General features: G+C 38.1%; 1 long non-coding RNA gene across 2 annotated transcripts in view; it reads left to right on the top strand.

Annotated features, from left to right (window-relative positions):
- The window catches only part of LOC127164876 (uncharacterized), a 52981-nt gene extending 38766 nt beyond the window's left edge, over window positions 1-14215 (top strand). Inside the window, exons 3-4 of one of the 2 annotated variants that reach the window (XR_007827713.1) lie at window positions 5079-5205; window positions 14001-14215. This is a non-coding gene — a long non-coding RNA (uncharacterized LOC127164876). Of the gene's footprint in view, window positions 1-5078; window positions 5279-14000 lie in introns of those variants that run through there. The other variant, XR_007827712.1, reaches the window with a different exon arrangement.
- The last annotated feature ends 11458 nt before the right edge of the window (window positions 14216-25673 follow it).

Raw genomic sequence — 25673 nt, 5'->3', positions numbered from 1 at the left:
ACATTTTCCGAAACCTGTCCATGTCTAGTTTTCAGAGCTGAGATTTTTGTAGGAGTGATTATTTTCATTGTGTAGTTAAATAACTATTTGTTCTGTCATTGGATATATATATATATAATTAGAATTATAGGAATTAGTGCACAAAGAGTGCAATTTTTTTCTACACTGTTAAAAATAAATATTCTTTATTGGCATTTTTGGTTCCATGAAAAACATCCATAGAACCTTCTGATTCCACAAAAGTTTCTTTATAGTGAAAAAATAAAGAAAAAGAAAAAAAAGATGGTTATATTAAGAACTGTTCACTGAAAGGTTCTTGAAGGAAAAAAATTGTTCTTCTATGGCATGAAGGTGAAAAACACCTTTTATGATCTTTATTTTTAAGAGTATTAGGGCTGCCCTTGACTAAAAATGTTTCTGGTTGACTACTAGTTGTTCATTTTAACCATTAATCGATTATTAGTATAAATTATACACCATATAAATCATAATAATGAGCCTTTAATTGCCTACATAGCCTAATAAGGCTATGAAAAAAGCTTGCCACAGCACACCAGCAGATATAATAATTATGAATGTGTCAGGGAAAACAGCAAAGAGACTGCAATAATGTTTTAATAATTTATTGATGAACTAGAGCGCACTTTGTTTTCGGCTTATGAGAAGAAGTCAGCGACACTGACTCATCATCTTCGCAGTGGTGGATGCGCCTGTATGCATGTTTCATATGGATTACATAATCTGAGAAAATGTGTTTTCTTTTTTAATTGGTTCATTTAAAAATAGACATTTCACTCTCTATATATACATTTTTCATTTCTGTAAGGCAAGGATACATAGAGTTTCAAAGTTTAGCGCACTAGTTTACAGAGGCCGAGATGGCAGAAAGCGCATCCTGTTTGCTTTAATTATTTTACAAAAGCGCAATGTTTTGTTGTTATTCTGAGTGCACACAAATAAACGTAGAGTCTTTACAGATTCAAAAGATGTACTACTAATATCTGTATGACCAAAAATTACGGAGTATTTTAAGAGCAAGTGAACACACTGGGACCTCCATCTGTCATGCAGTGAGCCGGCTACTATTCAGCTTCAACACGCCGCACAGACACTTCAATAGCGCAGTTTTTTTCTAGGTTAACATTAGATTGAGCAGCCATGTAAAGTTCCTACTACATACATCTTTCAGATGAAAATCGATGAATGATAGGCAAGCATTTGCATGTCCTGCCCAATGTACTATATTACCACATAGACCAGCATTTAACAATCCGTCCATCACAGACTGCGATTTTGTTTTTGTTTTTTTGTTTTTTTCTGCGACTAAGCGACTAATAAAATTTTGGTTGACAAAGTCTCTTCTCGTCAGCTAACAGTAAGTCGACTATTAGAGGGCAGCCCTAAAGAGTATGCAAGATTTTTGTACCCCTATTTTATTCCTCATTGTAAACACAAAAATGAAAGAACTTCTCAGTTGTTGACCCAACCTGGAAAACATTATGCGTATAAACATAACAGTTTAAATATAGCTGTTAAATATAAATGTTAGCCTTCACAAAGGGATGACAGAACTAAGGCATCTTGCATACCCCTGTCATAAGATCTTGTTGCACCTCTGTCTCACACTACAAGGCACATAAAACAACTGTAGTGGCAACAAACAAGCGATGAAAAGTGATATGGCAAGCATTGTGAATGTGTTTAATCTGTAGCTATATATACTATACCTATCTGTCTGTCAAAGCTTGTGCTTTTCCGGGCTGGGTGTATCACCTGCCGCTCTGCATATGCATCTAAAGAATCCCGATGTTAGAAACAAGTGGCTGAAGTTTATTTTTAACAAGGTCCATTTCAGACTGATCTTTTTTTAGCAGATTGTGCAGGGCATTTGAGCTGAAAATGGCCATAAATCTATTTTTTTGTTCACTTAGTTAATGTTTTTATATTGCTTATACTTTCTCGCTGCATCCGTCTCTTCTCCCTCTTTGTTCCCCCATGTTGGAACTAGCAGCGATGGACACTACCCCCTATCCTAATGCCCTCTTTGTTCACCCTTATGTCGGAGGCCCGCTCTTAAAGCTTGGCATGGGCTAAGGCAGGCGAGAGGGTTGAAGGGGGAGAGACGAAGAGCGGGCACAGGGCAAACAAGGGGCAGACAAGGGGGCTTGGCAGACACCTGAAAGTCAAATCTGCTCATTTAGATTCAAGAGGAGCAGGATGTGGAAGAGACTTAAAAAGCCTCTTTGTACCCCCTCGTCCTCCTTATAAGCTCCTACAGACAATTTCATTATGTTGCAGTTGTTTGCGAGCAAATGTCAACCTAATTTATTGACATTTAACCCAGAATAATTCAAATATTTATTAGCATTAGTTAATATTAACTGTGTGTTTAATATTATATACACTACTGTTCAAAAGTTTAGGGTTGGTAAGACTTAAGAAGATTCTGTGCTCACCAAGGCTATATTTATTTGATTACAGTGGTTGTTTTCTATTTTTTAAATGTAATTAGTGTGATGGCACTGATTATAACAGTTCATTCGCTATAGTTTAGAAAATGGTTATAACGAACTGTGTCAGAACAAATTCATCTTGTGTCAGATGTCAGATAACTTTGATAGAAAGGTATGTAATGGATTACAATCAACCAAAAATTCAGACAACTGTTAGTATGACAATATTTATACAACTATCAATACTTTGTTGACCAATTACCAAGCAATGCTTAATTTTGTTCAGTCTGTGATGTAAAAAGGTTGCATTAGCAATTAAAGAAAAAACAAAAGCAAAACATGGTCAGGTTAAAGTGTCTGAATAATTCTTGGTCCCAGATTTTTATCAGTTTTACATTGTATAAAGAATTTTTTGGGTGTAATATGTCACAGTTTACTTTAGATTGCTGTCCTCACTTACATAAACAAAAGGTGTCTGAATAATTTTTAGTTTGACTGTACATTTTCAGCAGCCATTACTCAAGTCTTCAGTGTCACATGATCTCTCAGAAACCATTCTATGCTGATTTTCTGCCCAAGATTCAATTAAGAGCAGTTATCCTGCTTAATATTTTTAGTAGAAACCATATTTTTTCAGGATTTTTGAAAAGAAAATTCAAAATAACAGCATTTATTTGAAAAATCTATTTAATCATCTTCGAACGTATCTTAATGCATGCTTATTATTCATTTATGTACTTGTTTGTTAAGAAATAAGATTATAAATTAGTGTGACTTACTGTATGTGTCTCATAATCACACGTTGGCACCTTTGGAAAGTGTAAAATGTGGGGAACGAATATGATGTTGCACCACATGCTGGCTGCAGAATGTGCACCCCTGAAATTACTCCCCTCCTGCCATGTTGCACACCATAGATGAGTTGGGCTGCAATGCAGAATAAAAGGGAAGCCATATTGAGATCTCATGAACCATTTCATGAGCAGTTCTCATGTGATTCTGCAACTTCAGAGGGTGGATGCACTCTTCTTCACTTAGAAATCCATTCGGCTGTGAAAATATTTTCGTCAGGATGCAAAATAACGAAATACGAAGTGTTTTATTTATAAAGAAAAGGACAAAAATATTTTTGGGTGAATGATGAATAATGTAGGTGAAAGAGTCTCTGTGACAGTGAGGTAATGGCACTCAAATATGTTTGACTGTCTGGGGAGCGGCGGAACGCCAGCCAGACTGTGACCAACTGACACACTGACTCACACACACGCACACACACACACACACAGGGAGCATTGAAGAGACTGTGCCAGTGCCTGGATTAGGCAGCCATGTAAACAAGCAAATAGATATGGAGACAAGCAGACAGACAGACACAGGCAGAGAGACAGATGGATGGACAGACACAGAGACAAAATGCTATTAATTGCATCCGTTTAACATGGCGGGCACAGCTCCCCGTCTGCAGCGGGCACTACATTTGATCGTCAGACATAGCGAAAATATTTTTCGCTGTCGTTTTGTTAATCCGAGGGAGTTTATGCCTTAAAAAAGAAAAAGAAGCGACACGGCGTTCGGACCGCTTCCCGTGGCTTTTTCCAGAACAGGACAGCGAGCCGTGCTCACTCTCTCACTCGCTCTCTTGCTTGTAACTTTCTGTCTCTGCCATTTTGATGAGGTTGAAAAAAAAGTGTATCTCTTTTTCTCTCTCACTACGTGGCGTGGATTGGACGCCGACTGGAAGGAAGGAGGGAGGAGTAGGAGCGAGAGAGAGCGCGCAGCTCGCGTAGACGGAGAGATGGCATATTTGCAGAAAGAGAAATGTGGTGTGAAAGCAGACCTTTTCAGTCTTCACTCTTTAGACTGTTCTGTCGTCCGTAAAGCTGCTTTTTATTTTCTGCACCACGCTCTGCTCCTCTTTCAGTGTCTGCTTCTCTTCGTTATAAACTTTTTTCCTTCCCGTTTTTATAGCTTTATTTCATTGCTCTGTCAGTTTGTTTCTGTTTCAAGCCGCTCCTTGCTTGTTTTTAATCGCCCCTCAGTTAGTTTTATTCATGGGAGTTAAAGACAAAGGGAAACGTCCACATTTTGGCACCACTAAGGGGAGTCAGAACTGCAGCCAAGGACCCTGCTGAGATCCAAAAAACCCCAGCACAGCGAAGCGCCAAAAAAAAAAAAAAAAAAAAAAAGAAAAAAAGAAAACACCACCCTTTCCTTTGCATGGTCACAAATTCCACTCTCCCTGTAGCCAGGGCAGTGCCGCAGCTCCTCCTCGACCACATCTCACCGCATTCGACCTTTCCGCCTTCTCTTCTCAGTCTTCCACGGAACCTTTTCTGACCCATTTTTTGAGGGTTTTCGGGGTTTTTTTCCACTGTAAATACGGATAGGACCGGCCGCACAGGAGGGCGAAAGAGGGGACAGGGGCTTTTTCCATGTTGTCTGCCGATGACTTGGCGATTTGCTCTGGTTGAACTAGGGATGCCGTTTTGGGTTCTTTTTCGAGTTTGTAGGTGCTGTATGTGTTCTTCCTTCATGTCAGGACGTGTTTGTGTATTAATGGTTCGATCGTGTGAATGAGCACTTTTGTACTTCCTTCTAACGTGCTGTCTTTCTTTTCTGCTCCAGATTTTTTGCGGGCAACGGAATTGGCCTAGTCTGCACCCTAAGCCTGACTCCATATTGCCGCCAGGTGTAGGCTGACTCCGGTATGGACATCGAACTGGTCAGCACCAGAGACAGTCGTCCTGCACCGGTACGCTGCTTTCCTATGCCCTTTTTTCCTCTGTCCGCTCTTTTAGTTCTTTTTCACTCACAACTTTTTCTAAACGTGCTTTTAAACTGAATTTTATTCGCGACTGAGTCGCGTCATTTCTTGTTAGTTTAAAAGTCGCGATAGCTATCCGCGTTGCTGTAAAAATAAGCTCCGAACCCACAGTTGTCCACATCGTAAGCAAACGTTTTACTTTTTTGATTTTAAGTAAGAAATACTAGACCACTACATCAAGGTCATTTCCGAAATAAATGTAGGTCAAATGCGGTCGAACATTCTGCGCACTTTTGGAGTAAAAAAAAAACTAATTTTGCTCATTCGGTTGCTGTCAGATATTTTTGTCCACATACTGTTTGAAGAGTCACAATTCATTTGTTTCCAGTGGCTAGAAAAATCAGCAAGCAATGGGGTCTGAGTGCTTGTACAATGCCATGGAAACACATTTGAAATGTGTGACTGTGTACTCTATGTATTTGTTCCACCAACAACTTAGTTTCTTTCTGTCTGCCATAACACACTGCATCTCCTTGTAGAAATAGGTCAAATTCTAATGCAGATATCTTTAACATTTACTCTATTGTTCTGGAATAACCTTTGATTTCCCTTAGGGAGTGGCACTGTACCATGAATCATGGTATTTCTAATTGCAGCTTGTTGCACCTACAACTTGTAGTGCTGACTGGAAAAGCCCTTTATGCAGCGTTTGTGCTTTCTTATTTCTGTGCATTGAATAACAGTAAAGGGTAAACAAAAAAAATACATTCGATGCGCAGAATGTACATTTAACCAAAACTAAAACTGTTTAAAATATTTGGTTTATTACTAAAATTTCTGTGGTCACGCTCAAATTGCATATACACACTATGTGTGTAGATATTAAAAAATAAACAAGCTGTTTCTGCTATTGCTGCATTCTCAAATGTCAGTCACTGCAGTAGATTTGATCCAAAAGTAGCGGTGTTGTCTGATCTGGGCACAGCAAACACCACCTGTGTCTTTCAGACTGACCTTCAGGATGTCTTAAAGCGGTACTGATTTGAAATTCAAGGAATTTATGATGAAAAACGTTGGTGGGAGCTCCTATCCTATTCATTTCTTTAATTAGTTAGTAAACGATATACTCAAAAGTTATTTTTCATTGAACCACACCCAATAATTCTGCATCGAATGATCTAATTAATATACTTAATACTTGAGTTGAAGTTGCTGTGATATTTAGCGACTTAGTGACTGATTCTATACTGATTCTTCCCTATCAATACTTTCTCTGTTTTTGCATTCATAACCTTATATTGCATCTATCCTTTCATGAATTTCAGGTGATGTACATAATGATCTTCTTCCTGTGTATCACCCGTCAAGCCCATTATGTCTCTTCAAAAAGTACTTAACTTCCAAACCTGTCTGTCTTTTGTTTGTTGAACTGTTTTGGTGCATGAAGTAAAAAAAAAAAAATGCAACATTCATACGAATTAGCATTATTTTCGCTGTCCAGTGAAAGGTGGAGTTGGTGTAGCTGTGACGCAGTGCAGTGATGCCAGCTGCCACAAACCCGTAGATCCGAACTTGTGGTGATTCTGTGCACAAGCTCGTGTCTATAGGTATGTGTCTGCGAGGTGAACGCAACAGTCTTCCCTGCAGCCACTGACGTTGACTAGAAACTTTTTTTCAGTGTTGACGCTTAAGCTTTAAAATTTTAAAGCTGTTTTAAACAGTAGCATGAAAGTTTGAACCTCTATATTAGCATAACACTATATATTTTTAACATTAACGTAAGCACATAAGCATCTGGAACATTCTCCTATCCTTCTTCTCAACTGTTACAGCGATGTCTCGGGATGAGGTAGTAGGTTGTATAGTTTAGAGTTACAACATGGGAGATAACTGTACAGCCTCCTAGCTTTCCCCGAGCAGACGCCCTTCTGCATTGCTAATGCTAATAAACTAGCATCGCAACTAACATGCTCCCCTGATGTGCTGAGAGCGGTACATAAACAGTGATTATCAGCATTGGATGTGTCTTGACAGAAAGTCTGACAGAAAGGTTTTTTTTTTGTTATTTTCGGCAAGTGTTTACAACAGCTACGACCTGTTCACACGGAAAAGGATAACTATAATGATAGATTTAACAATCGTTCTAATTTTATGTGAATGGGAAAATTCACACCACACCTATAACAATAACGACACACATGAACAATCACTTTTAGAATGATTTTTTTCCAGCTGATAAATTAAAAAAACATTGACAGCCAATTAGAGTCCACCCAGAGCTCAAATGTTATCATTCGTTGGTGTGGACGCTAATATATTTGTAGTTATAGTTGTTCTTGGTGTGACCAGGCCTGTATCCAGAATGACCACATTCATATATCCTAGTTTCTGTACAAACTATATGTACATATTCAAACCATTCCTTATGTTTAATTCATTCTCTATTTAAAGCTTGCTGACATCCTACTAATACAGCAGCACTGAAGTAGTTGCACAATGCTACAACCATAGAGCATTTAATGAGAAACAGCATTGTTTCCCCACGGAGGCTAGAAATTTTACATTTCTATCAAAAGGCCACACGGTTATTGCAACAATATGTCTAACATGGTATCCTACAGTGTTCTGCACCACAAACACCACGAACATGTCTTAAAATACACATGGTATCTGTGAAAGCCTTATGTTCTTTGATATTTCCTTCTGGATTTTATTTGACCGTTGCTTGTACTGCGTTTCTCTACTGCTTTGAAAACACGTGTAACAGAAAATATCTGGCTTTTTTTGCTCAACCGCTAACTGATATCACTGATATCACTGATATCAGGTGAAAATTCTACCTTAAAGGTGCTGGTTGGACTGTTGGTACTTAAAGATTAGTTAGCAAACATTTATTATATTACAGTTTGCTTAATTTTATCAGCATGCATACCAAAGAATTGTGCACTTTGAGAGTCGTAATGCCATACTATTGAGCTGTTGCAATGGCTAATATTTGGTTTTGTGTGTCCATATCAAAACACGGAAAATATATCGCGATGACTGGAAAAAACAGTAGAAGCAAATTTAAAATAGTGACTGGTACCACACTGAATTTGTAAGAAGCAGCATCTGCAGTGTGCCACAGGTTGAGCTGCAGTCACTGCGTCAGACAAAATATCTGAGCGCATGGCAGCCCATATGCAGATAGTTGTGAATGACACTCCTATTGTGAACATGCTGTGTTGTTCCAGTCAGTGTGTTTGTATTGTGTTTTCAGTTTGTGTGTGCCTTGGTGAGGTTTAACACAGGTGTTTGTGCTCGCCGTAGGTGTGGTTGTTTTTGACGTGTTTTTGGTTATGTACAGTGTCAATTTCTGCTTGGTTCAGTAGTACACACGCAAGCATGTCCGTGTGCATAGAAGTTGTCTATGTTTATCAAAGCAGTTTGGGACACAAAAGTAAATGCCAAACTGCTGAAGGCGTCGCTTGTGAATATTTACACTTCCGGTAAAAAATTGGTGCAGGAAGATGAAAGAAATGACATTTATAATGTTACAGTAGATTTCCATTTCAATAAATGCTGTTGTTTTTTAACGCTCTATTCATAAAAGAATACTGAAAAAATGTACCACGGATTCTACAAATGAAAAAGCAGCACAACTTTGCTTTTTAACATTGATTAATAATTAATCTCGAACACCAAATCAGCATATTAGAATGATTTCTGAAGGATCATGTGACACTGAAGTCTGAAGTAAATGGCTGCAGAAAATGTAGCTTTGTCATCTCAAAAATAAATTACATTTTAAAATAGATTCAAATAGAAAACTGTTGTTTTAGATTCTAACGTTTCACAATATTATTTTTTTACTGTATTTCAAGACTTGTTGAAACATAAATGAAATAAAATATAAATAAAATAAATGTACTAGAATGTCTTTGAAATACATTTATTTCATACTAAGCGTACTACAAATACGTTTACATATTTATGTACTTTATAAAAATTTCCTGCAATTGTACTTTTGCTATACTAAACTGGTATACTTAAAGTCTGCTAAATTGGAACAAGAAATTTTGTACTTAATGCACGTTAATTGTGTGGAAGTAGTGCTGAGGTCCAACTAAAGATATACTGAGGTATATTTGATATAGTGCTAAAGTGGAACTATTGCACGTATGCTTTAGGTACACTTTAAATATCATGCATTTAAAGACCAAAATTATTCAAAGGTCATACATTCTTCATCAATAGTGACATGAAAACACATTTTAGGGTGGTACTCCAAGTAAAGTTTAATTACAAATTTTATATCAGTAAGTCTTGAGTGATATGTCAATAAATATTTTAATAGATTTTAATAGATTTGAACCATACTTAGTTTGACATTAATGCATTTTAAATATATTATTATTATTATTATTATTTTTTTTTTAACTTTTGGACTGTAGTGTATGTAATGCAGAAATCATTTAGCATAAACTTTTTCTGTTTTGATAAATAGTCAAACTACAAAAATGGAAAAAAATGATTTGGAGGTCAAGGAGGTCATAGAATTTGAAACATCATTAAGATTAGAAATGTCTGATGATCATTTCAGTAGCACAATGAGTTGCAATTTTCAACATACAACTAAGTTTGCAGTATCTAGTGATTTGAGGAAGCAATCGTTTTTGCTGACCAATTCAAGGCTCAAGTTAACTTGCGACTTATTTAATTTGACAGCCTAATTTTTACATTGGTTAATCCTAGGATTTTGTAGGTCAGTGGATAAATGAATGGATCAGTATGTGAAAATTAAGTATGACTTGTTGGTCTAGCAGTAACGTTTTCACTTTAAGTATGAAGTGCTTTAAACTGTCCTCATACGACTTTATTTAATAAACCAAAATTATAGCTTATAGACAATGTATGTGTGCTAAATGGATGCTAGCATTTAGTTGTTATTTCACTAGAATTGTGCTGTGGAAAAGTGATAGACTGGATTATAGAAACAGAACAGCTGATAGTTTCCTCTACTGATGACAACCGCGACTAAATTTTTTACAACTTTGGATCATCACTCATTGCATATTTAATACTTGGGTCACACTTTATTTTAAGGTCCAGTTCTTGCTGTTAACAAACCATTAATTATGGCATTTGCCTTAATAAACTTCTAATTTTCTGCTTATTTATAGTTAGCAAGGTAGTTGTTAAATTTAGGTATTGGGTAGGATTAGGAATGTAGAATATGATCATGCTGAATAGGTGCTTTATATGTACTAATTAACAGCCAATATGTTAATAATAGGCATGCTAATAAGTAACTAGTTAATAGTGGGAATTTTTCCCTATACTAAAGTGTTGCCAATACTTGTGTTATCTAAAATGTGTGTCTATATTATATGAATCCCTGCTGCAATTTATTTCATGTTAATGTGGAGAAGATAAAACTGGCGATGGCAAAAAGTGTTTTCCCCACCACAAACAACGTCTGCTGCCTGCCCAGACATTAATAAATGTTTGAAGTCAGTTTATTATACATAATATACCGTTTCCTGCCTTGCTTACAATGTGAGTCAGCAAACTTCTAATGCAGCTTAAGAAACACGGAGTGGATAAATAATGTTATGAGCGCTCTGCCACCCAGAATGCCTCAGGGAGAGAAAATGGTGCATCGAAGCCAAATGTGTGCAGAGTTCAGCCTCATTTCACCAAAAAACAGTGGCGTCAATGTGGAAAACCCAGCTCCAGAAATGCAGCTAAAAAAGCACCAAACCTCAAGCCACATTTAAACTAGCACAGTTTAGGATGCTCTGGAGTAACAGATCTGGATTTGGATAGATTGTTGGAGGTGGACCACTTTTCACCGCTGAAATGAACGGTGAATGAGTTCTCTAGGTCAAACCCTGGTGAAACGTTATAAGCTTAAGAGAAATTTGAAGAAAACAGCTTAGTGCTTTTGTGGGTTTAAATTCATATGATTTTAGATTAGATTGCTAAATATACAGCCCTTTCACTCCCAAAACATTATTTCCAACAGACTTTCGGGCTCAGTAATCAACATTCATACGCTCTCTTTCTCTCTTGATATCTGTCTCACTGTCAGTCATGTCTTTAAGGCTGCTTATACACTTGGCAAACAATAGTGCTTTTGTGTTGAAGGAGGAGATGGGACCCAGAGAACGTGTTTTGCTGATGACATCACTCTCTAAGCTAAAAAAAATGCCTAGGTTTATTCTGTCTGATCAAAAACAGTGCAGTGGTTTACGGTGTTTGCATTGGGTATTGCATATTTTTATACGCTGTCATTCAAAAGTTGGGGGTCGGTCTTGAAATGTGTTTAGAAGTGTCTTACACTTACCAAACCTGCATTTATTGATCAAAAATACAGTAAAAACAGTCATATTGTGAAATATTTTTACAAACTAAACTTTTTCAATATATTTTAAGCGTATTCTTGTGATGGCAAAGCTGAATTTTCAGCATCATTACTCTAGTCTTCAGTGTCACATGATCTTCAGAAATAATTTTAATATGCTGATTTGGTGCTTTGGAAACATTTGTTGTTTTGATTAATGTTTTTATGGAAACTGATGCATTTTTTCAAGATTATTTGATAAATGGAAGTTCAAAAGAACAGCATTTAACATTATAACTTGTTTATTTGATCACTTTTCGTTTTTCAAAAAAAATATATATATAGTTAATGTGCTTATTTTTTGAAAGGTAGTGTATATGATGTCTGCCTAAATTTAACTGTATTTAACTATAAGAGAGTATTTTACAATGAATCAGAACTTTGCCTGGCAAATTAGTCCTAAGTATTTCAGGTACACTTTATGAACTAGTTTGAATGAGGACTGAGGCATCACAATCTTGCTCTTTCCTCGTTCTGTAGTTAAAGTAAGATATTATGGACCATCCACATGGTCTGTCTCTTTGATTTTTAATTTTCTTAGATATATGTGTGTGTGTGGGTGTGGGTGTGTATTTGACCCTCACCTGCATGAGAAAGTGCAGTTGGGGGCCCCCTGTTGGCTAGTATTGGTACCTTATTGTATTATTTACATAGATATAAATCATGAGAATACAGACAGACAGTCAGGAGAGTAGGAGTGTGTTACAGTGCTTAACGCAGCACTATAGCTTCTTTTAGTGAAGTACGGCAAGCAGAATGGGCCAGATGAATCTCGAAGTGAAGAATGTGAAGCGGTACTCTAAGATATATGGCTGCTTGTGTCCAGGAGAGGGAAGTCTAACACCATTTACTCATGACAGCATCACGAGTGTGTTCCGGATATGCCGAAGTGGCAAACTAACAAACGCTAAGTTTAAAATGAAGAGTGTTAACTTGTGCGTGCGTTGTGGATTGAATGGTATGTGTGAGAATACAGTATACGTGAAATGTTGTCTGTCGCTTATTAGAGCCCACCAAAGTGGGCCGTCAAAGGTTTCCTCCGCCGCAGTCTCCCTGCGTCCCCCCTTTTCTCTCATCTCCACTTTACATCTCCCGATTCCTTTGCCTTCTGTCATTCTCGTTCCTCCTTCTCTCTGTTTTCTTCCTCGTCTCCCTCTGTTGTGGCCGCGGCGCTAGCCAGGCAGTATCGAATGTAAGCCAAGCACATCATATTTTCATGTGTTCATGCCTCTTTTTTTATCCTCTGCCCTCCCTTTCTCGATATTCTCAGTCTCTCGCTCTCTCTCTCTCCCTGTGCTGCTCCCTCCCTCTCTCACTATTCTTTCTCTAGTTCCCTCCCTCCTGCTCCAATCTTCAGTTCAGCTAGAGAAAGAGAGGGAGTGAGAGAGGGAAAGAAAGAAAAAGAAAGAAAGAGTGAGTGGAATAATGGTGAGCGTCGAGGGGAATTTCAGCGCTTGGAAACTTTTCCTTCCACCGAAACGGAGAAAAAGATCTCGGGTAAGGACATTTCGGAGATGAAAATCTCTTCGTTTTCTCATCTCTTTCTCCTTTTATTCCTCTCCCTCTCTCTTCTTTCTCTCAGGGGGTAGCGGGCCTCTTGCGCTAACTGGTGTCAGCTGTTGCAGGAAATGAAGGGATCACTTCTATCCCAGTCTCTCTCTTTCTCTCTGTCTTTGAGGCTGACTTTTCATCAGATTCGTATCCCGCTAAACACAGCACGAACGGCCCGCTCAGACAGAGAGAGATGAATGGGACTCAGATGAACCGCCGTTTCGCAGCGATTTATTTGCGCCGCTTCAGATCAGACGTACCGCCTGTTTTTTCCGCCTCGGGATGGAATACGCACCCGTCGCACATGTGACACAGGGTGAGAGACGGTGCCTGCGTGTTTTCGAACGCCCCCACCCCCCTATGCTGATCTCTCATCTTATAGCCCTCTGGGTAGAAGTCTGGTGTGTGTTGCCGGTGTCGTGGCCCTGCCTCTCTCTCTCTTTTTCTTTTTCTCTCTCGTCCCCCATTCAGTTTTCTGTCCTATAGGCTGATTAATCCGGATACCTTTTCTCCCCAGATTCTTTGTTTCCTTTGTTCACGTTTTCCTTTTTCAGCAGCAGCTCTGCTGCCGTTTGAATTTCCCACCTTTTTTGCTCTCTCTCTCTCTCTCTCTCTCTCTCTCTCTCTCTCTCTCTCTCTCTCTCTCTCTCTCTCTCTCTCTCTCTCTCACGTTCCTCCTCTCTCTCTCTCTACTCTGCGGCTCCGCTCCAGACGGCGGGCAGACATCAGCCTGTCAGCGTCTTGTCCTGTCTTTTTATTTTCCCGTTTCGATTTCAGTGGTGCGTCTTTGGATGAGCAACGTAAAAAGGGTTCTTTTCTTTGTGTCTTTCCTTCTCTGTCCTCTCAGGCGTGCCGAGGACCGCAGCACCCGAGGCACGGTCAGTCGCTGCCGCCAGCTTGGTGAGTTCACTCCCCTTCTCTCAATGCGTGTGTGTGATTTATACAAGAGCTGACGTGACCCGATAGTATCTGTATGTGAAGTAGCAGTGATTGCAGTGTTGCACTGAAAACCTCATTGCGGATATGCGAACGTCTCGTCCGCCGCATATCGGCGAACAGAAAGACAGGTGCTCGATTCGTCTAATACGTGATGTGTGCGTGTGGCCGGTGCGAGAGGACTGCGCGTGGCGCCGCTTCTCCACGCATGTCCTCGTCCGCCGTGCGCATGTGTGTTTGCGCGTGAGACCCGATGTCTTTGTGTGCAGTCCACGCTGATGGGCGTGTAACTATGTTGTGTTGCTCCAAAGTGTCCGATCGCTGTAAATCTCGAAGGGATGCCGAAATAGAGACGACGAACGGGACATCCGAATGGCGATGGCTCGTTTCTCGGTGCCGCACCGTGCCCCTCTCCTTCCCTGAGACCCTAACTTGTGACGTTCTGCTTCGATGTCCACGGGTTGGGTTCTCGGGAGCTGTGAGAGGCACTCAGTCGTCCGCCCCCATCCAGGAAGAATCGGAGGAGAGGACGGCGAGAGAAATCGTTCAAGCTGATTGAGTGGGGAAGGAAGGACGGACAGGATGAGAGCGCAGGAGGGGAAGGTGGCGCAGTGTGGGCCTGTGGATCCGAGAGTTGAAAGGAGGATGCAAGACGAAGAAAGAGAGAGTGAGAGATCTGGGTTTTTAGGTTGGGGTGACGTTGGGCCAGCGAGGGTTTGGCCCAAACAAAGCGTATGTTTAGACTGTGAGTCAGGACACTGAAATGGCTGTGTGCGTGCATGTCTGTGCCACAGCATCTGTTACGCCCTCGTTCCGCACCCATATTTGCGTGTGCAGTGCGTTTTTTAAAATCCGAATTCTTCTCTCCTCACAGGAAGTCCTCGTAGATGGACACGTCCGGCTCGTTCATGCATGCATGCATGCGTGTTACCAACCAATTTGAGAGCAGCACAAAGTACTGTTGAGAGCGTGACATCGATAGCTCGGTACACTTGTGTTTGACCTCATACAAACCTTCATCGACATTAAAAATAAGCGCATGTGTTTTCTTGTTATTTTTGACCATAGGCTATATTTTCCCTAAGAGTGCGTGCAGGGGTTAAAAACTGCGACTTGTTGACTGACGTAGTGTAAATATAGCGGACGACTGTTTACAGCAACGTATGTGATGCCCGCAGGATGTTAATGGCATGAAACAGACAGATACCTTGAGAGTGGCTGCAGCAGAAGCGCATTGTGTGTCTGTGTGCAGCAGACATCGTGAGTGAGACAGCCAGCCTTCTCTCTGGTAGTGCTCCAAATCTTGCTCATCTCCCTCACTCTTCAACGGTGCTTGATGTGCAAAGTCAAACAGAGGCTACGCTGTTTCCAACACAAGTCCCGCAGACTAGATTTTTATCTGGTGGGGATTATGATCGAATTCACCTTACATTTGTCTGAAAAGTTGCTTTCGGTTTCACGCTTTCTTATTTGTCAGTCAGTGCAGAGCGATGCAGAACGATGTGTTTGTTTTCAAAGACTGGTTGCCATATTAAGCGCTAAAAAGGTCATTTAGAGGGAGTTGCAATCAGCAAAATGAACAAGTCATTCCTTGACATCATTAAGTGGCTCATTAAACTCAATTTGAACTATAACTGGAATACTTTGCTTGTATTGTTGCACTTCTATTAAAATCCTCCCTGGTGCTTGATATACAGCTAAAGCAATGCTTTTTGTTTATTGACTAAATAGATAGATCATATATAGTGTATCTGAGTATTCAGCACATTTGTGCTTTAAATGTTTTGTGTTTGAATATGTGTTTATGTATGTGTATGTGCTGTGTGGTTTGTTCTTAGATGAATGTTTCAGTATCTTATTACACTGTAGAGCATATAGTCTATGTAAGTGCATCGGGTCACGAGAGGCAAAGAGAGAGAATACAGTGCATTGATATAGTAGATGTGTATTGGGTTTCTCAGATAATATGGGCTTTTAATAACCCCTTTCATTTGAAACATCGTCTTTATGGTGGAAATATTATTATTTTTTTTTTTTTTAGAAAGGTGGTAATATTAGTTTAATGTAATGCCAGTGCTTGCCAAGGCAATTTGGCAATAAAAATGGATGGACACATGTTTGTTTTAGATGATTTGATGTTTAGAAGAGACTAATAATGTTCTTCCTGGATATACACATAATCTTATGTACTGAGCTAATTTTATATATAAACAATCTCTGTGTATGTATCCACGGAAACATTTTATTAAACCATGCCAAATTAGTTCATATTTAATATCGCTAATGTTGCACTTTCAATGCTTTTAAGCAAAAATTTCGTTCTGAATCTAAATCAGTTGGACGTTTTATAATCCAGCAATTAAACGAATATCAAAATACGTCAGTTATGCAAACACATGCTTTGATTGGTCAAAGCTCATTTATTGGTCTGTAAAGCTTATAAATTTAAGACAGCATAGTGTTTTCTCCTATTATGGATTGTTATAGTAACCCTCAGAATTGCAAGTGGTTTAGAATTCACTCTCAGTGTTCGTAATGGCATGTTGTGTGTATTGTGGTGTTTAGCTTCGGCGAGGGCATGCGGGCACCCCTCCTCTCCTCTGCAGTGTGCCACAGTGCTGGATGAAGACTATTGTTCTGGTGCCCTCATCTTCCTCTGGCACCACACCTCACCCACCACGCCAACCCACTTCGTCAAGTATGCGTGTGTGTGTGTGAAACTGGTGCAAGGTCAGTGTGAAAATGCAGGACGGTTATGATGGAAGGTATTTGCTTTAGTCACCGTGGGGGTTTGGCATGGAAAATTCGCCCCTTGTGTTTCTCAGCATCCTTGTCCGCATGCAGTAGTGCAGTAGAGGAATGCTGCTGAAGTTACAGGTTTCTTAAGTTGTCACTCTACTGATAATATCCGCACACATGCCGTTCCTCCCACACACACACCCCGTTCCTCTCCCTCGCTGTCAGAATCATGGTAGTTGGTCTGCAGTGCCAGCACACGCCCCAGGAACGCCCAGATTTTACCGCAGTACCAAAGTACCCTGAGCAGTCTCACACACACAAATACACTCACTCCACCCGCAATATGATTATGAGGACTAATCAGCTCAAGAGCGTAGCGTATCAATGTATAGCACAAAGTTAAAATGTCCGAAAGTCACGCTCGAATGCATTCCGAAAAGCTATGTTTTTGACCGCCGTTCGTTTTAATCGAATCTTTTTTATCTTTTGTGTATTTTTTTTTTTTTTTTTTTAAAGGTTCACATGGTCATTGAAAACCTGGAAATATAAAAGAGTGTTATTTTTCCAGGCTTGAAAGTCCAGAATAGATTATACACTGGATATAATTATATACATTTCTGTAGTTATACATATAAATTTGTCATTTTGCCCTGGTCAGAAATATTAAATTGACTTGATACAGATATATTATGAGTGCTTGTATAGAGTAAAACAAGCCTGCAAGCCAGTATGAAACATCGATCCATTGAGGCTTTTATCTGAAGACATTTTTATACCAAAAGGCGTGAGATGTCAGTCCATCTCTATATGTTTGGAAAAATCGTTAGTTTAAAACTTTTTCCTCCAATTTCTTTTTCAAACATGATGTTCTCGTTTTGTCTTGCCATGTGTGCGTGTCTGTGTGTTTTGCAGTAAGAAGACACCGTTGTCCCTTTCTCACAGACGTTGTCCCACATGGCCATATGTTCAAGGCTGGCATAAAGCATCCTACATATTTCTCTATAGTCTGTCCATCTGAATCCTTCCACACAAACAGAAAAACAAACACATACTAATGGTGTATTACAGTTGTCAGATGATGAACATGCAGCAAAGACATGTACTGTAAGAAGGAACCAATCAAGAAAGAGCAGGGAGAAAGCATAATAGCTCAATGTTGAATCCCATTTGTCATTTAAAAAGGGAAGCAGCAGGAATGTGAGTAAATAGCAGTTTTTTTCCAGGCATGCCCGACTGCAGCTCACCCCCCATCAGTCCAGCTGATTTCTCTAAATCCAGCACAATGGACCAACAGAGCAGTCGGCCACAGTCACAGCCGCAGAATTGCTCGGATTCTGTGCATGTATGAGGTCTGGAAGGAGAATGTATTTATGTCAGTGTGCTACATTTGAGGCGGATTAATCACATACAGTGTATTTAAATTTTTCGCATTCGTTCATTCTCTTGTTTTCAATCTCTGGCTCTTGCATGTGCCCTCTCTCTTTCCCTCCCTCTCTCTCTCTCTGTCCTCAGATGGCTTTCAGCCTACTTTCCTATAACAGAAAACAGAGCAGAGTGGAGTCAGCATTCACAGTCAGAGGCAGGCACAAGCACCAGATAAACGCCCCCTTTAAGTGTGTGTATACTGTATGTACATGTGAGTGCATCAAGCGCACCTTAACTGTGCTTTGCATTTCTCTATTTATCCTTCTGTCATTTTTCATGAGTAAATCCACTGAGATATGGTAAAATGTGGGGTTACACTTTATTTTAAGATGTCCTTGTAACAGTATAATTGTACATTTAAGTACGGAGTAATATTAATTAACTACATGTTTTTACTATATGGTTAGGATTAGGGTTTGGCTTAGGGTTACTTGCATGTATACTACCAGTCAAATGTTTTTGAACAGTGAGATTTTTAATGTTTTTTTTTTTTTTTAAAGAAGTCTCCTCTTCTCACCAAAACTGCATTTATTTGATCCAAAGTACAACAAAACAGTAAAATATTGAAATATTTTTACTATTTAAAATTTTGTTTTCTATTTGAAATTTATTCTTGTGATTTCAAAGCTGAATTTTTAGCATCATTACTCCTGTCACATGATTTTTCAGAAATCATTCTAATATTCTGATTTGCTGCTCAAAAAACGGTTATTTTGTTATTGTTGAAAACATCTGAGGAGAATTTTTTCATTCAATTTAAAGCATCCTTGCTAAATAAAAGTATTAATTTCTATAATTTCTGATTCCAAGCTTTTGAATGGTATAGTGTATAATTTTACAAAAGCTTTTTTATTTTAGAATTCTAAAGAATTCTAAAAGAATTCTAAAAAAGGTACTCAACTTTTTAAAATATTGATAATAATAATAATAAAAAAAATTCTTCTTAAGGATCATGTGACACTGAAGACTGGAGTAATGCTGCTAAAAATGTAGCTTTGATCACAGGAATAAATTGCATTTTAAAATATATTCAAATAAAAAAGTTATTTTAAATAGTATAAATATTTCTAATTTTTGTGACACTTTGGATCAAATAAATGCAGGCTTGGTGAGCAGAGGAAACTTCTTTAAAAAGCATTAAAATCTTACTGTTCAAAAACTTTTGACTGGTAGTGAAGTTATGCATCATTAATTGTTATTATAGCGGTAAGTACATGTAACGTGTAACGAGCACCTTAAAATAAAGTGTTACCAAATGTAGTAAATTGATCTGAAATACACCATTAGTGTTCTTGCTATCATAATTAATATTCATATTAGCCAAATCAAATTATTATTTAGGAAATGTGCACAAATTAGTAAAAGACCGACGTGACATTTATATAAACATATTGCTGTGTAAATGTGGGCCTAGAAATCATCATTCTGTCTCTCTACAGAGCTATTTATATTTCATTCTTCTGAAGGATGTTTGGTTTCATATTTTAAATGTGTATCTGTTTATCTTCTCTGTTTTTCTTTTTCCTACTTATGTATATTTTACGTCTGTCCTCTGTATCAACCCTCCTGCCTCTCACTCCATTTCCCAGCCACAAGCACTGAGAATATTCCATCCTTCTCTCTCTCTCTTTCTGCCTCTATCTCCCCCCCTTCCCAACCCTCTCTCTGTCAACTAAAGCCCTTTCATAATGAATGGCAAGGTACGATAATAGCCTTTCGGTTGCTATAGTAACCAGACAGGAGCTCTGTTCGTGCTGTATTTTTTGTCCTTTATTTTTTTTTCCAAGGGGGCAAATGACAGTGGAATGTGAGGCGAAACCCTCCCTCTCACTTTGCCTCATTCTCTTTCTCATACACTCGCAGCAGATTCCCTGTGTTCTTTCATATTCGTCTGTCCTCCTCTGCATCCTTTATATGACAAACAGGTTCATCTGAGAAACCCAGTTCTGTATTGTAATTGTATGTATATGTTATAATATATAATAGAATAAATCATATAAATGTTTTAATTATTTAAATTAATAAAAAAAAAAAATTCTCAGAAATTATACACTACCAGTCAAAAGTTTAGGATTTTTAATATTTTTTAAAAAGTCTCTTCTGCTCACCTGCATTTATTTGATCCAAAGTAAAGTAAAAGCAGTAATATTGTGAAATATTTGTACTATTTATAACCGCTCTCTATTTGAACATATTTTCAAATGTAATTTATTTCTGTGATCAAAGCTACAATTTGTTTTTACAGGATTCTTTGATGAATGGAAAGATCTAAAGGTCAGCATTTATCTGAAATAAAAAGCTTTTGTAACAATATACACTGTACCATTCAAAAGCTTGGAGTCAGTATATTTTGAATAATATACAATATTTTGGAATTTAATTATAGAAATTAATACTTTTATTTAGCAAGGATGCTTTAACTTAATCAAAAGTGATGATAAAGACATTTAGGTTACAAAAGATTTTTGATAAATGCTGTTCTTCTGACCTTTCTATTCATCAAAGAAACCTGAAAAAAAATCTGCTTTCAACATAATTCAACATAATAATAATTGTAATAATAATAATAATTTATATATATATATATATATATATATATGTATATATATATTTTAAGCAGCAAATCAGAATATTAAAATGATTTCTGAATGATCATGTGACTGGAGTAATGATGCTAAAACTTCAGCTTTGAATCACAGGAATAAATTACATTTCAAAATATATTCAATTAGAAAACAGTTATTTTAAATAGTAAAAATATTTCAAAATTTGACTGTTTTTGCTGTCCTTTAGATCAAATAAATGCAGGCTTGCTGAGCAGAAGAGACTTCTTTAAAAAAAACATTATAAATCTTATGTTTGACTGGTAGTATATAAAAATATAATAAATAAATATAAAAATAAAAAAACTCTCAACTCTGATGGCTGTTCGTAACAGTGCATCTATAAATTAATGGTTTAAATAAATCTCATTTAGCGTCCTTGTAAAAATCATTTCAAACTTGATTATATGAATAATATCCTTGATGCTTTGACTGATACTTCAAACCTAATTGAATTCTACGAAACTATTTTCTACTCATGACACACAATACACAAAACAAGCGTGTATTTTTCATTTGCGTCACGAAGTACGGTGAAATAATGCATAAGTCTCCACTATCAAGGTGCTGATCCTTTATAAAGTGAATGCTGTGGCCTCTTTTCCATTTGTCTGTACAGATCACATGTTCAGAGGCAGCAGTATATGGTGCCCATGGCCTTAGCACTTATAGTGGGGCGATAAGTGGTGGACACAGATTAATCATCAACACACAGACAAACATGTGCACACACTCTCACACACACACTGTCTCTGTGCAGCTGTTGAAGCTGGTGGTGTCACCATAGCGACAGCAGTGTGCTACTGAAGATCCCAGCCAACAGCTGCTCTCGGTAGAAACAGTATTGATTGAGTCTGTTCCACTCGCACTTCAAAATCTGTATGTCTGTTAGCTGTCAGCATCTGTGTATGACGCCGTATTGAAACGTTTGGGATGCAAATGTGTTTACATTACAGCATTGCAAGTTTTTATCTAAAGATGGAAGCTTGTGTATCCATGCATGTGCAACAGATGGATCGGACAGCTCGTCGTATTCCTGCTAAAGCATGTAAAAGAGGTCCCCAATATTCGTCTTATCGTTCGTCCCCTTTTCCTTCTTTGGACGTCCCCGAGGACCGGTGCGCTGTAAGACTTCCTGCGGCCCTTTAGAAGACCTCTCGCTCCCCTCCCCCTCGGCGGTTCAATGTATCATCAAAGAAAGGATTAGTGTGGGCCAGCCCAGGAGACAGACTTGAGCACCTGACAAATTTAAGCTTATTAACTACAGAAAAAAGGGAAAAAACCTGCCCAGGAAGCACTGAGGGATGGAGGCCGAACTCTGAGGATTGCTGATCTGTCAGCATATGGCCTGATGCTAGGCTCTAGTAATGCTGATGTCTTTGCATTGAGAGACTGTGTCGATGCTCTTGCTCTGACGAGGTGCACCTGCAGTCAATGGAAATGATGGGATATCTTGGTTTTTTGTCTTTACACAATGGCTGTTTCTCAATTCCAAGAACGCAAGAACGGACTTGTGTTCTTGTGGAGACCGGGCCTGCCTGGCTTCCTTGAAAGAACGAACTCGGAAGGACGCGAGAACACAATTTGTGAGAATTGAGATGCGCTGTGTTCTTGCTGCTCAACTGACAGTTCCAGAAGGTTATGAAGGTTCCAAATGCCACAATGCTTTAAAAACATTTATTTCATTTTATTATAGACAATATTTTCCAATTTTATAGCTTTTTACCGCATGCATTGAAAATGATTATAAAGTGTATGTTACATATTTGCCAATAAAAAGTACCACCTTTCTCACTTCATTAAACTTATGCAAAACAAAAGGCCGTCATGTGTTTGTGCGCTTGCAGCTGGAATCCAGCGAGAACGAGTAGTTTCAAGCTTACAGGCTTCTGTACGCCGTCCGCCTGCAGCATCTTCTGGGATTTCTAGCGGTTCGATTCTCTCAAGTCTGCATTTGATGCATCCTTGATTTCAAGAACACATCCGGGCACTTTCATGCGTCCTCTGCACTTGCGTTCTTGAGTATTGGAATTGAACTTCGACAGTTAATGATGACGTAGAGCGAGAGCACAAGGACGCAAGATCGCGTAAGAACGTATATTGAGAAACGGCCATTGTTTCCCAACAGTTCCATGAGAATCATAGTTCAGTGGTCACACTATACATTTCTGATTCACTAAAAAGAACCATTTTATTGTATATGAGTCATTTGCTTGAGATTTGGACTTTACTAGTGGCACTCTTTTTGATTCATTAAAAAAAACTTGATCATATGATTCAGACCTCTATGACTGCGCTGTTTGTTTTTAAAAATAACTGGATCATGTGAGTCATTTACTTGACAATCAGACTTCAGTAATTGCGCACTGTATTTCTGATTCACTCAAAAGAACCATATCATATGAGTCATTTATTTGAGATTTGGACTTTATTGGTGGCACTCATTTTGATTCATTAAAAAGAACTGGATCGTATGAGTCATTTACATGAGAGTCAGACTTCAATGATTGCACTGTATGTTATTGATTCATTAAGAAGAACTGGATCATATGAGTCATTTAAGTGAGAGTCAGACTTCAGTGGTCACCTTGTATGTTTCACTGTATGTTTCTGATTCACTAAAAAGAGCCATATTATAAGGGTCATATACTTGAGATTTGGACTTTACTGGTGGCACTATTTTTGAATCATTAAAAAAAAACTGGATCATATGAGTCATTTACTTAAGAATCAGACTTCAGTGATCGCACTGTATGTTCTTGATTCACTAAAAAGAACCATATCATATGAGTCATTTACTTGAGATTTGGATTTTACTGGTGGCACTATTTTTGAATCATTAAAAAGAACTGGATCATATGAGTCGTTTGCTTAAGAATCATACTTCAATTATTGCACTGTATGTTTCTGATTCACTGAAAAGAACCATATCATACGAGTCATTTACTTAAGATTTGGACATTACTGGTGGCCCTCTTTTTGATTCATTAGGAAGAATTGGATGTAAGAATTAGAAAGAAATGTTCTTGATTCACTAAAAAGAACTGGATCATGTGAGTCATTTACTTGAGAATCAGACCTTATTGGTCACACTGTATGTTCATGATTCGCTTAAAAGAACTGGATTGTATGACTAATTTACTTGAGATTTGGACTTCACTGGTGGCACTCTTTTTGATTCATTAAAACTAACTGAATCATATGAGTCATTTACTTGAGAATCATACTTCAATGGTCACATTATATGTTCTTAATTCGCTTAGAATTGGATTGTATGAGTTATTTACTTGAAAATCAGACTTCTGTGTCACACTATTTTCATGATTCGCTAAAAAGAACTGGATCATATGAGTAATTTATTTGCGAATCAAACTTAAACAATTGCGCTGTAAGTTTTTGATTTGCTAAAAAAAAACTGGATCATATGAGTCATTTACTTGAGATTTGGACTTTACTGGTGGCACTCTTTTTGATTAATTAAAAAGAACTAGATCATATGAATCATTTACTTGAGAATCAGACTTCAATGATTGCACTGTATGTTCTTGATTCACTAAAAAGAACTGGATCATATGAGTCATTTACTTTAGAATCAAACTTTACTGGATACACTGTATGTTTCTGATTCACTAAAACAAGCCGGATGATAAAAATCACTGGTCACTAGGGGTGTAACGGTACATGCATTCGTACCGAACCATCACAGTATGGCCATCTCGGTTCAGTGCATGAGGCCTTACAACAAATACAGGCAATTCACCCTCAATCCAGAAGGGGGCGCCCGCAGTAATGCAACGCTGTTTTATAACCGCCAGCAGAAGAACAGCAAATGCCAGGAGTTGCGTACTTGAAAACAAAGCCCACTAGACAATGATCATGTGCTGATTCTGAGCGCGTCTCTCACTGACAAAGGAGTATAACGTTACTTTAAAGGCTTGTGTATTCAACTGTTTACGAAATGGAGCTTTGTGCTCGTGTATCCTACCTGTCTCCTTCGGCACAAATCCAAATATTCCATAATATTTCCATATTTGTGATGTATTTAAATGCTAAACTATTATTTAGTATGTAAATTATAGGCTTTGTACTTCAGTTGCATTCCAACGTTAAAACAATGAGGCGGGTGCGTTTGGTTCACTGTATTTTATTTTGATAAAGTACCAAATGCGCTGTAAAGTTAGCAATGGCGAAAGCCTGGAACTATGTTTTGTGTGTGGTCTTCTGTAAATTAAAGAAAACATTTGAGTTTCCTTTCTGTCACAAAAATGAACTGAAACTCAGCATATATGTGACCCTGGACCACAAAACCAGTCATAAGTGTAAATTTCTCGAAATTGAGATTTATACATTGTCTGAAAGCTTAATAAATAAGCTTCCCATTGATGTTTGTTAGGATAAGACAATATTTGGCCAAGATACAACTATTTGAAAATCTGGAATCTGATGGTGCAAAAAAATCAAAATATTGAGAAAATCGTCTTTATAGTTGTCCAAAAGAAGTTCATAGCAATGCATATTACTAATCAAACATTAAGTTTTGATATATTTATGGTGGGAAATTTACAAAATATCTTCATGGAACATGATCTTTACTTAATATTCTAATGATTTTTGGCATAAAAGAAAAATTGATAAATTTGACCCATCCGATGTATTTTTGGCTATTGCTACAAATATACCTGTGCAACATAAGACTGGTTTTGTGGTCCAGGGTCACATATAGGCTACGTTATGTGTCACACTGGTTTTTCCAGCGTTATGTATGTATATATGTACTGCAGATTTTATATATTTAATATAATTATATAATATTTAGT

Source organism: Labeo rohita, chromosome 5 (assembly GCF_022985175.1).
Source record: "Labeo rohita strain BAU-BD-2019 chromosome 5, IGBB_LRoh.1.0, whole genome shotgun sequence".
NCBI lineage: Eukaryota > Metazoa > Chordata > Actinopteri > Cypriniformes > Cyprinidae > Labeo > Labeo rohita.
Note: the sequence above shows the minus strand (reverse complement) of the source record. Positions and strands in the feature narration are given on the sequence as shown.